A 13,146-nucleotide genomic window follows, 5' to 3' on the forward strand; every position below is an offset into this window, starting at 1 on the left:
ATAATTATTCCCTTGTACAAAAGAAAAGGGGAAAAAGAAGTGTGTGGTAATCATACGGGCATTTGTCTTCTTAGTATAATAGGAAAAGTGTATGGTAGGATACTTATAGACAGAGTTAGAGAAAGAACAGAGAAATTAGTTGAAGAAGAACAGGGAGGCTTTAGGAAGGGAAGAGGTTGTGTGGATCAGATATTCATTCTTAGATCTTTAGTGGAAAAGTTTCTAGAGAAGGGAAAGAAGTTGTATGTGGCTTTCATGGATTTGGAGAAAGCATATGACAGGGTGGATAGACAAGGATTGTGTAAAGTGTTAAGAATTTATGGAGTAGATGGGAAGTTGTTGAATGCTGTGAAGAGTATGTACGATGGTGCGAAGGCTGCAGTGCATGTAGACGGTGAACTAAGTGAATTTTTCTCTTTGAAAGTTGGTTTGAAACAGGGATGTGTCATGTCCCCATGGTTGTTCAATCTGTACATGGATGGGGTAATAAAAGAGGTACAGGGTAGGGTAGTGGATGTTGGAGTGGCCCTGGTGAGAGAGGATAGTGTCTGGAAACTCCCTCTACTGTTGTTTGCAGATGATACTGTGTTGTTGAGTGAAGATGAAGGGGAGCTGCAAGGCTTGGTGGATGAGAACGAGAACGTGCCGAGCGAGAAGCATGCGAAAAACACCAATATGAAATGCTGAAGCTCAAGCGAGATTCCTTGGCTTCAGACACATCTGGAGCAGTTGGTCCAAGCTCCACGAGCGTTCTCCCTGCACATGTCCTGGCGACCCCACGCATCAAGCTTCCTTCATACAAGGAAGGCGAGCGAATCGAGCCGTACATAGCTCGTTTTGAGGACATGGCAGACATGTATCAACTGGATGAGGCAGCTAAGTGGCTCCAATTTCTTAGTTTATTTGAGGGCCCTGCCCTCGATATTCTCCACAGAATTCATGGAGACAATCTCACGTATGAGATGATGAAAGCTGCACTCATTAAGGCGTATGGTCTCACAGTAGACGACGCCAAAGTTCAGTTCATGCGAGCTCGTCTCCGAGACAAGGAGACAGCTGTTCAGTTCCTCGACCGTCTCACTGCTTACTTAGGTGAGTGGATGGAGAAAGATGAAACTCCTTCCACGCGTGAGGGGTTAACTGACCTTATGCTGCGTACACAGCTAGAGAGGTCGTGGCCTGCTGAGTTCATAGAACAGCTTAAGATCTGCCAGGTGAAAGATGCAAGCCAAATGGTAGAAAAGGCTGACGCATATTTCACTGCATACGGGTATCAAACTCGTAAGCAAAACACCTGGAACAGCAGAAAAGATACTGCCAAGTCTGGGAAGCCGTCTCAGACTGAATCCCAGCACCAAGGCCGTTCTCAGAGTAATGGCCAAGGTCCAAGCAAACAGCAGAAGGACCAGGGGCAAAATACACAGCAGCCTGCTTGGAAGCAGTACAACAAGCACCCCAACCAGCAGCAGTTCCCCAAGCAGCAGCAGCAGCAATACAAGGACAAGCCACGTAACCCTCAGTCCGGTCAATCAGTGTATCGGAGGCAGGAGGCAAACGCAGCCTTCATTCCACGTCAAGCACAGGGTGGTGCCATCTCTACCAGTACAGGTACTTCCCAACAGTTCACGAGTCCACCTCCGACCATGAACTCTCCTCCACAGGTGGTCAATGCTCCACCTCCTCAGATGGTGAGTACGACTCCTCAGACACCTACCGTATTTCGCGGCATATAAGACGCACTTTTTTGTCTCAAAGTTACCTTAAAATATCCCCATGCGTCCTGCACGTTAGACTAAGGCAGGTTAGTTAGGCTTCACTGAGAAGAAACTCTTATAAAGATGATCATCTCAATGCTTAGCAACCACAGGTGTTTTCTACAGTATGCAGACTTGATTTTATTTTTAAAAATAATATACACTAGTGTGTATATGCAGCAGATTTAAAAAGAAACACCTGAGATCAGAAACACATAAAACTTTCGCGGGTTTGTTTACAGCTCAACTGGCTAACATCGTGAAGATATTTAGCGGTTTAGCAATTTAACAGTTTAGCATCCGCACTATTCCAGCAAGCTAACGTACATGATCACTGGTGAACTGTCTGCTAACCTTCTGAAAGGCAATCATGACCACTTTGCTTGCCATCCATTCACTAACGAGCAAAACAATCATACTGGAGAGATGCTGGCTAGTGAAACTGCCAAGTCATCAAAACAGACTTTCGTCACGTATGGAAATACAGTAACCCTAATTAGGTCAGTTACTTTTGTGACATTTTGTGAGTGTATATATGCAGCAGATATTAAAACACGCAAGTTCAAAAACACAAAGCATTCATGGTTTGTTTTCAGCTCAACTGGCCAATACCGTCAAGGGGTTTAGCAGTTTAGCAACTTAGCAGTTTAGTGTCTAGCATACACCTACTCTAGCAAGCTAACGTGCTCACTGGTGAACTGTCTGCTAACCTTCTGAAAGGCAATCATGACCACTTTGCTTGCCATCCATTCACTAACTAGCAAAGCAATCATGCTGGAGAGATGCTGGCTAGTGAAACTGCCAAGTCATCAAAACAGACTTTCGTCACGTATGGAAATTCAGTAACCCTAATTAGGTCAGTTACTTTTGTGATATTTTGTGAGTGTATATATGCAGCAGATATTAAAACATGCAAGTTCAAGAACACAAAGCATTCACGGGATTGTTTTCAGCTCAACTGGCCAATACCGTCAAGGGGTTTAGCGGTTTAGCAACTTAGCGGTTTAGTGTCTAGCGTACACCCTACTCTAGCAAGCTAACGAAGTTACAGCTTCACTTTTTCAGCTAAGTGAAGTACTTTAGCAATGTCTATGCAACTCAGGGCACACCCAATTACAGTATTTTGTTATGAAAATAGGATAAAATTCACTGAGTAGCATAACTGATGCAATATCTGAAATAGCAGTGCCTGATGGGCATTCATATCAGCGTCCGCCATTTCTGCTGTATTCTTAGCAGACGAAGCGATCAGAATGATTGACAATGTTCACTCTCTGCATCTCTGCTGCCTAAGCAAAGCTCTCATGATCGGCAATGGGGATCATTTAGGCCATAACGTCCAAATTTGTTAGGTTAGGTTAGGTTGTAAAATCGTTTGCCATTTTGGACGTTACGGCCGAAACGACCAGAATCCTAAGGTGTAGGTGAGAGTTTGGTGTGGGTGTAGTTAAGGAAGTAGGAGTGGGAAGAGTCAGGCTAGGGAACTGATAATCCGCTTATTATAATCCCTTCAGCCCAGCAATGTATTTTATAGGGTAGTTTATTCATGCTCGCCATATGATTTTATTCAGTTCAGGAAACATGTACTGAGGAGTTTAATGTGGGCTGTATCAAATGCCCCAAGTCTGAATATCGCCTGTGCTCAGTTAAAATGATTGCCAAGTTAAAATCGTATGAAGTGTGGTATAAGCAATTCAATGGATGGTACTGAGGACCATTTACTGTATGAGAGTGACAGTGAAACAGTGATGATGAACGTGGTGATGACTTCCAGTGATGCTTCAGGACTCGGGGGAAGTAGTGATGAATTCTCAGGATTTGAAGACGAGTGAAATTTTCACCATGTCAGTAATATGAAGTGAATATAGGTGTTAGGTGATCATGACAGATGCAACCAAGGAAAATTTAGGATCAATGGTGCTGTACACCTTTAGTCTTGCACTGACGATGTTTGGATGAATAAATTGTTTGAGATGTTTCATGTCCTTAAGTGATGATATTTATATTGAACAACCAAATACATTTTGATGTTTTTGGCATATAATAAAGCCACTGGGTACTCCAAAACTGACTGATGTAAATGTTTCAGAGGCGAGCGAATGTTGCATGTGGTGTGTACATGTGTGCGTGTGTGTGTACCATAGCGAATAGGAGGCAGCAGTGTTAAGACCAAAAATGGATGTTTTCACAGTACTCGAATGTTTTGAGATGGATGTCTGTTTTTAGCAAATTCTGGTAAGAGAAATATGCATTTTTAATTGTTGATGCTGCAAGGAAAACAGCTGACAGTAAGGGAGTGATACTGGGAGAAGAGGGTTGAGCCAGTTGTCTAGCGCTTGGGATGCAGCAGTGTTGCTAAGAGATAGTTTCACTATTCTCGACATGTTTTGAGATGAATGTCTGTTTTTAGTAAATTGTGATCAGTGAAGAACGTATTTTTAACTGTTGATGCTGCAAGGGAAAAATCGCTGACAGTGAGGAAGTGATGCTGAGAGGAAGGGGTAGAGACTGCTGTCTAGCGACTGGGAGGCAGCAGTGTTACTAAGGTGTAACAATGGATGTTTTCACCATAGTATGTTTTGAAATGAATGTTTATAGTAAATTATGATCAGTGAAGCATACATTTTTAATTGTTGATGCTGCAAGGCAAACATAGCTGACAGTGAAGGAGTGATACTGAGAGAAGAGAGTAAACACAGCTGTCTATCCTGTTCCCAAGCAGCCTTGCTATATTGAACTTTGGTTGTAAAACATTGTAATTTGTGTATTTACAAGTGCTACCTTTTTATATTATTTGTGGAGGTAATTACAGGTTAGTTAGAGTGCATGATTAATGATGGTAGTCGTCTGATACTGTGCTTGAGTCAGGCAATGTGAGGAAATTCCCTAACAGGTGTGGAATATGACGGGGTTCTTTTGGGATAAATGAACTGATGTGAACATTCATTGTATTTTATGTTTTCGTCAGTGAATGAAAGAATAGAGTTTATTGACTTCATTTGTGGTTTTAAATTCATAAAATATTAAAAACAGTGTTTAGATCAGTTTACTGATACATTTTTATCAACAAAGTTGAGATGGCCTCGTGGTTTGAAGTCACGTTTTGTTAAGATGGGGTTTTGTTTTCTCTTTTCCTGTATCATTCTTTGTACATAAAAGAAGAAACTAAAGGATGATGAGCAGTACTGAATAGGTTCTGAAAGGTGTGTGTATCTAAGTGATAAGGGCTCATATCAGTCACGTTTTGTCAAGAAGGGGCATTGTTTTCTTTTCCTGTACCATTCTTTGTATATAAAAAAAGAAACCAAAGGCTGATGATCAGTAATGAATAGATTCTGAAAGGTGAGTGTGTATCTGTGTGGTAATGGCTCTTATCAAGAAACCTTACTGTAGTCTTGGTTGGGGCAAACTTTTTTTTCACAGAACTGCCCTGCCAGAATTAGGGTGCGTCTTTCACAATGCTGCGTCTTACATGCCGCGAAATACGGTAGTTCTCAGGGCACTACGTTTGCTGCATCGGTTGTTCCATAGTCTCATGAATGACTGGCTGCTACCTCCTCAGACCCTTCCACCAGCAACACTGCCTTTCTTGTTCAGCCAGGGTTTGTGGGAGATGTTTCTGTAAATGTTCTGAGGGATAATGGTTCCTCAGGTTGCTCTGTTAAGCAGAGTGTAGTTCGGCCTGATGAGTATACAGGTCGACAGATCCAAGTTAGACTTATTGATGGATCAGTGAGATTGTTCCCTAAGGCACGTATCCAGGTGGCGTCTCCATTTTTCACTGGCCTGACAGCTGCAGTTGTCATGCCAGAACCTTTATTTGACCTCATTATAGGCAACATACCTGGCGTCAAAAATAGTTGCGCCGTAGATGTTGCTACTCAGACTTCGGCTGCTGCGGTAACACGAGCCATGGCCAAGGCTCCAAATTGCGTCACTCCGTTGACCGTCGCAATGCTGCAAGATCTGATTCGTAGTCAAGATGTTGTCCAAGAGCAATAGACCGACTCAATACTTGCCTCAGTGCGTAAAAAGCTGGAGGGTAAAGTGATTAAGTATTCACGGGGAGGACAAGCCAGGTTCCTTTGTAAGCGAGGACAGCTGTACCGTGAGTCACAGACACCCCAGGGTGAGGTTCGACTGCAGTTTGTCGTTCCTGCAAAGTATCGCCGAGCAGTGTTTGAATTAGGTCATTGTTCAGCGACGGGAAGTCACATGGGTCAAAAGAAGACCTCTGACCGCATCCATGCTGACTTTTTCTGGCCAGGAATGGGACGGGAAATAACGAGGCTCGTACGTTCCTGTGATGTGTGTCAGCGTACCACTGACCGGGGATGTGTCCGTCCTGCGCCACTGAAACCAATGCCTGTAATCTCTGGACCATTCGAGAGAGTAGCAGTTGACATAGTTGGGCCAATCTCCCCTAGGGCTAGTGATGGATCAAAGTATATCCTCACTATTGTTGGTTTCAGCACATGGTGGCCCGAAGCCGTGGCCCTTAAGAATATAGATGCTGTCACTGTTGCTGAGGCATTAATTGAAGTGTTCTGTCGTGTAGGCATCCCTAAGGAGGTCTTAAGCGACCGGGGTTCGCAGTTCACTTCAGCAATGATGAACGAAGCGTTCAGGTTGCTGTCCATCTGAGGCTTATGGACTACGCCGTATCATCCCACGTGTAACGGGTTGTGTGAGAGGTTCAATGGGACTCTCAAGAAGATGTTGAGGTGCATGACTGCCAAACAGCCAAAGGAATGGCCGCAGTTCGTTGCTCCTCTTCTACTGGCTTATCGAGAAGCCCCACAGCATTCATTGAAATTCTCACCCTTTGAACTGGTGTATGGAAGGTCGGTCCGTGGACCACTTCAAGTCCTTGGCGAGTTGTGGGACGATGAAGAACCTGACCCTGAAGTCAAGACCACCTACACCTACGTCCTTGATCTAGGTGACCGCCTCCAGTCGACATGCGTGTTAGCTAAGGAAGAATTGATCAAGGCGCGCGAAGTTCAGAAAGCCTATTATGATAAGAAGGCAAAACTTCGGAAGTTTAGTCCTGGTGATAAGTGCCTGGTGTTACTCCCCACTGCCCAGAACAAGTTGTTGGCGCAGTGGAAGGGTCCATTTGATGTAGTAGAGCGCATTTCAGACCTCAACTACATAATTCTGATGGGGAATCTTCGCAATAGGTTCCACATTAACATGTTGAAGGCTTATCATGAGTCAGACCCTGAGGAGACTGGCCTACGAGTAGCTGATGATAGTGACCAGCCACTGGAAGAAACCGGGGCAGCCGCGGTGATCCCAGCTGATGACCATGATGACGAGCCCTTAACTGCTCAGTCCCGTCAGGAGGAGACTGTTGGAGATGTCCTACTTAACCCTGACTTAGCAGTAGGAGACCAAAATGCCTTAAGGTCACTGCTCTGTCAGTATGCTGATGTCTTCTCAGACCAACCTAGACTTGCAAAGGTTGCATGTCATAAAACTGAGTTGACCAGCAATGCTCCCATAAAGGTTAAGCCATATCCGATTCCCATGCGACTACAGGACGCAGTAGACGAGGAAATTGCCGACATGGAGACTGCAGGCATTATCGAAAAGTCCTCATCTCATTACTGTAGTCCGATGGTAGTAGTTCGCAAGAAAGATGGTGGAGTCAGGATTTGTGGCGATTATAGGAGGCTAAATGCAATCACCAAAGTGGATGCTGAGCCAATGGGTGACCATATTGCCATCTTCTCTAAGCTGGCAGGGTCACGATATTTCACGAAGCTCGATCTAGCGAAGGGATTCTTCCAGATTCCCCTTCATCCTGAGAGTCGTCAGTTCACTGCCTTTGCTACTCCTAGGGGGTTGTACCAGTATAAAGTCCTACCATTTGGACTTACCAATTCCCCAGCAGTATTTAATCGTGCCATGAGACAAGTGCTCCATGGTATCGTAGGAGTAGAAATGTTCGTTGACGATGTTCTCATTCATTCTGCCACGTTGGAGGAGCACCTCAGACTCTTGGAAGTCGTTTTCAGTAGACTCCAGAGTTTCAACATAACTGTGAAGCCTACCAAGTGTAAAATTGCTCACAGTGAGGTGGAGTTCCTTGGACATATTGTTGGCAACAATCACTGCAGGTGTCAGGGTGACAAGATCAGGAAGGTTAGAGAAGCCCTGAGACCCGTGACCAAGAAACAGGTTAGGGCATTCCTTGGCCTAGTGGGATATTATAGGAGTTCTATCCCCAACTTTGCTCTCATTGCCCAGCCGTTGTACGAGGTGTTACGGAAATATGCTCCAAACACCATTGAATGGGGAGAAGCGCAAGAGATCTTTTATCGCTCTTAAGAACATGTTGTGCAAGGAGCCTATCTTGCAGTTGCCTGATTCCAACAAACCTTTCATACTGCGCACTGATGCTTCACAAGATGGAGTAGGTGCCATATTGATGCAGGAATCGGAAGGTGGAATCTTCCCAGTGGCATACCACAGCCGTAGGCTAAAACCCGCCGAGAGGAATTACAGTACTGTTGAGAAGGAATTCTTGGTTGTGGTTGATGGTGTTAAAAAATATTATTACTATTTGTCTGGGGCACCATTCACTCTGGAAACTGATCATATGCCACTCACTAGTCTTAGCACGACCAAGACGGCTAATGCAAGGTTGACACGCTGGACACTGTATTTACAGCAGTTTAACCTTGTTGTGAGATACATCAAAGGAAGTGATAACGTAGGTGTAGACCTGATGTCTCGCCTGCTAACTGCTGACTAACACGCGCAACTGTTGTATGCTGGGTTCCATAATAGGCGTCCTCAGAGATCTGAGTAATCCAAGGACCAGCCTGGTTCCCAGTTAAAAGTGTACCAGTAATTGTAAACGTCTCGCCCGTTGGCCCCACAGGACACAGTATGTCCAGGGCCTGTACACACATGTATACCATAAGTTAAGGGGGAAGTTTGAGAATCCTGCAGAGACAGTCTGAGGCTGTGTATGAATTACCTTGTGGAACGTCACACAATATCCACACGAGTGTTCACACCCACGGTGGGTGTTAAAACATGACCTGCCAGAGATTGTGTAGCGATTCTCAGCTTCCTGTCATTAATCGTAAATGTAGAGTTTGTTAAGGTGCTGTTCCCTCACATGCTGGCCGGCTGCGCCGCATGTTGAACGAGGTGGATGCCAGGTTAGAGCTCCCCCTAAACTGGGTGATGGGATGTTGTTAAGGTGCTGTTCCCTCACATGCTGGCCAGCTGCGCCGCATGTTGAGCAAGGTGGACGCCAGGTTAGAGCTCCCCCTAAACTGGGTGATGGGATGTTGTTAACGTGCTGTACCCTCACATGCTGGCCGGCTGCGCCGCATGTTGAGCGAGGTGCATGCCAGGTTAGAGCTCCCCCCCTAAGAACCTTTACGACTATGTTTCCTGGTTAATAATGTACCTAATAAATTAATGGCGACCTCGAATGTACGAAGCTTAGGCTGTCAATCGTATTTTTCAGCTACAGCATACATTTCGTAGCATGTACTGATTGCTAGGCAGAGAGAGTAATTGTAATGTCATAAGAATTTTTGTGTCGTTTTACACATAGGTACAGTTACACTACAACTGTCACACCTACACCGTGTATCACATACACCACGCTACACAACAATTAGTTATCAGTGTAAATGTAGCGAACTTTCGCTCAGTTTGACCTGAGTACAGGATTTTCACTGCAGTCACGGAGTTTTTTTTTGTGGAGAGGTTGCATTAAGACAACTAGACAAAATTCAGAATAAAGCTGTTAGAATCATTAACAACCCTGCCATTACATATAAACTACCTCCCCTGCAAGTAAGAAGGAATGTTGCCTCCCTTGCATTATTTTACACATATTTTTTTGGCAAATGCTCAGATGAAGTTGCGTCCATGGTGCCACCTCTCCATACCTTCCCTCGTGCTACACGGGCATCTGGTAGCGCTCATGACTGGAATGTCACTCAACCATATTGCAGAACTTCTGCCTATCAGAATTCTTTCATTCCCCGAACTGAATCTCTCTGGAACTTGCTTCCCCAGAGTTGTTTTCCTCCAAATTTCAACCCACAACTGTTCAAGTCTAACTGTTAGATATTTTATGAACAGAGGACACCAGTAATCTGGTGTACGGATTTTTTTTTTTTTTTTTTTTTTTTTTTTACCCATTTGTTTTTCCTTCCTCCATTGTGTAAAAAAAAAAAAAAAAAAAAAAAAAACAAACAACGTTTTTACGCTCATTGGCGATAGTGATTTTCTCCTGTAGCAGGATAGCACACACACACCACAGTGTGAATCTTGTGTGACTGAGTTAGGATGTGTACATATATATATATATATATATATATATATATATATATATATATATATATATATATCCACAAATTTTTTCCCAAAAGGAAAAAATTTCATTTTGCAGGGGCGTAATGCCATGAATCAAATTCGCGACATTTTCCTTTTGTGAGAAACCACGAACTGTTAGTGGAAAACTCACTGTGTATCGTTCAGTTAACCGTTTCTCTCTCCATTTCGGTGGTATACTTTTCAAAACATTCGTCACTGTTTCAAAAGTGACCGATCTAATGCACGTCATTAAGTGCTCTACTGAGCGATATTATTCTTTCTTTATTGTTCACCCCTGCTTGCCTCGACCGTTAGCCATGCCTTCTTCCGGTGGCCTGTGCATATTCCTACCACACGCATCGTATTTGAATTCAGTCAAGTGTCTGTCATGACGGAGTGAGGTTCTGTGCTCCAGCAGTGAGAGAGTGAGAGGTCAGCTAGCACCCAGACTCCACGAGATTACAGTTCTCCAGGCTCCCACCCTTCTTTGGTGATACACTACATTCATTGACCAGTATTTCCTTTTCGTATTTTCCAAGGTTTAAGAGTTTAGTTACGTGTGCTGTTCCTCACATGCTGGCCAGCTGCGCCGCACGTTGTTTTTTTCTAGGCGTAAGAATTTAGCTTTTGAGTGAGTGAGTGCAATCTCTTTATCTGAATTCATTTTGAAATGTAATGTTAAATTTATTTCTTTGTAATCAATAAATTTAAGTTCTTTTTCTTTGAGCTTAATGTAATGTAAACTTGTGTTTCATTTCTCCAAAATTAAGCTTATTTCCCTTATAGCTCCTAGCTTGCATAAACGTTTTGCTATTCATAACTGGTACTTAGGCCAGTCTTGTTGTATTAAGCTTAAAATCCGTTGTGCCTTCTAGGAGTTACGCATCAGCAAGAACCTGATATTATTATTAGTAGTAGTTATTTATTGTCAGGGGTGAAGTCACTTTCTCCAGAGGCTAACAGTACTAATAAACAGCGACTGTGAGTAATTAGTCTCTGCTGTGTACTGTTGAGAAAGTTTACAAATTCTCGTTCTGAGAGAGTCAGCGAAGCGGGCCGGTATTAAGTAAGCATTGCTTGATTTAGCAAGACAATTTATTGTCTCTGCTCTTCAATATTATTGAACATTATCCTTTAATACTGTATTTATTTTAAAAACCCCGTGACATATATATATATATATATATATATATACATACACACAGCAAAAGTACAGTATTTATTCACAGCCCATTCGCTTAATACATGAGTTTCTATGACGTGAAATGCCTAGAGCATGACGGGGGTGAAAATATAAATGATCGGTGGTGTGCGAGTTGGTTTTGAAAACGCAAAAACTAGACTCAGCAAAGTCAGCCTAGTCCAATGTTGCGCCACAGATCGCGACCTACCCTTGTAGAGCATGTGAAGAAGTGACGCAGGTCTTGACATCACAAGTCACGTCCATGGATTGCAAAGATCTACCGATCTGAAACATATGCAAAATCCTAGCAGTCTTTGACGAGTTTAAAGATCAACTGACAATCAATGAAAACTGTAAAATGAGAGCTCCAGAGGTTCTGGATGCCATTGAAAGCAGCCTCTGTTACTACCGGGACAGGCATGCTCAGGAAGTGAACCAAAGGCATCAGACTCTGATCACCACCTTCTTTACTCCATCTCAAGAAGAAGGTCCAGTGCCCTCAACATCACCTGAGCAGATGACAATGGTGCATCTGATGTGTCTGCCTTGGACTTCGGGGGGTTCATGACTGATGTGGAGCATGTTGGTGGTGGTGTGAAAGAACAGGGTAGTATATGGTGGGAAAGGCAGGGTGGCGTAGTATATGGCAGGAAGGGCAGGGTGGTGTATGGCAAAAAGGGCTGAGTAGTGTGTGGCAGGAAGAGCAAGGAGATATATCGTGCTAGGGAAGGGTGGTCTGTGGCAGGAAGAGCAAGGTGGTATATCGTGTTTGGGCTGGGTGGTTTGTGGCAGGAAGAGCAAGGAAGTATATCGTGTTTGGGAAAGGTGGTTTGTGGCAGGAAGAGGAAGGTGGTATATCGTGCTTGGGCAGGGTGGTTTGTGGCAGGAAGAGCAAGGAGGTATATTGTGCTTGGGCAGGGTGGTCTGTGGCAGGAAGAGCTAGGTGGTATATCGTGTTTGGGCTGGGTGATTTATGGCAGAAAGAGCAAGATGGTATATTGTGCTTGGGCAGGTGGTTTATGGCAGGAAGAGCAAGGTGGTATATTGTGCTTGGGCAGGGTGGTTAGTAGCAGGAAGAGCAAGGTGGTATATCGTGTTTGTGAAGGGTGGTTTATGGCAGGAAGGGCAGGGTTATATATAGTGGGAGGGGTAGGATGCCACAGTATAAGGCAGGAAGGGCGGGGTGCTACAAGGCCAACAAGGTTGGCTGGTGCAGGATGAGGAGAGGACAGGAGTTTCCACAGGGTGGCGAGAAGGCAGGTATTAACCAGCTGCCTGTGGAAGGCTCCTTAATCCACTTTCATGAGCACATTCAGTATCACCTTACAGAAGTTGTTTGTTCTTGTTTTTGAAGGCTCCAACATGCTAGCATGTATCGGCTCTCCATGCTGCTCGATCTCTGGTAGTTTGTTTTTGTTTTTGAAGGCTCCAACATGCTAGCCACCTAATGGCAGCTCTCCATGCTGCTCGATCTCTGGTAGCTTCCCTATTTAATCCCTTATCCCTGAGGTCACACTCAATGACCTCATCCCAGGTCTTTTTTGGTCAACCCCTCGTTTCGTTTTCGTTTTTAAAGGCTCCAACATGCTTGCATGTGTCGGCCTTGGTCACCTAATGGCGGCTCTCCCCTAATATTAACGCTTCTCACTTTCTGCACACAATTATCATCCCCCATCCTCTCCACATGCCCAAACCATCTCAATCTGCCTCTCCACATCACAACACCAATACATTCCAGTACCATCCTACCTCTCAACTCTCCCATCACAAACCTAGCCCTCCCAGGCCTTGCACTCAAAGACGCACTGCACATCCACCTAAGCATTGTCATTTCTGTATGTCTGAGCCTGCGAATAT

General features: G+C 44.2%; 1 protein-coding gene across 1 annotated transcript in view; it reads right to left on the reverse strand.

Annotated features, from left to right (window-relative positions):
- The window catches only part of LOC145402125 (uncharacterized), a 192,097-nt gene that overhangs the window by 35,362 nt on the left and 143,589 nt on the right, over positions 1-13,146 (reverse strand). The gene's annotated exons all lie outside the window — the stretch shown is intronic.

The sequence above is a fragment of the Coenobita brevimanus genome, chromosome 57 (genome assembly GCF_032717465.1).
Source record: "Coenobita brevimanus isolate Jiangsu-jjx chromosome 57, ASM3271746v2, whole genome shotgun sequence".
Lineage (NCBI taxonomy): Eukaryota > Metazoa > Arthropoda > Malacostraca > Decapoda > Coenobitidae > Coenobita > Coenobita brevimanus.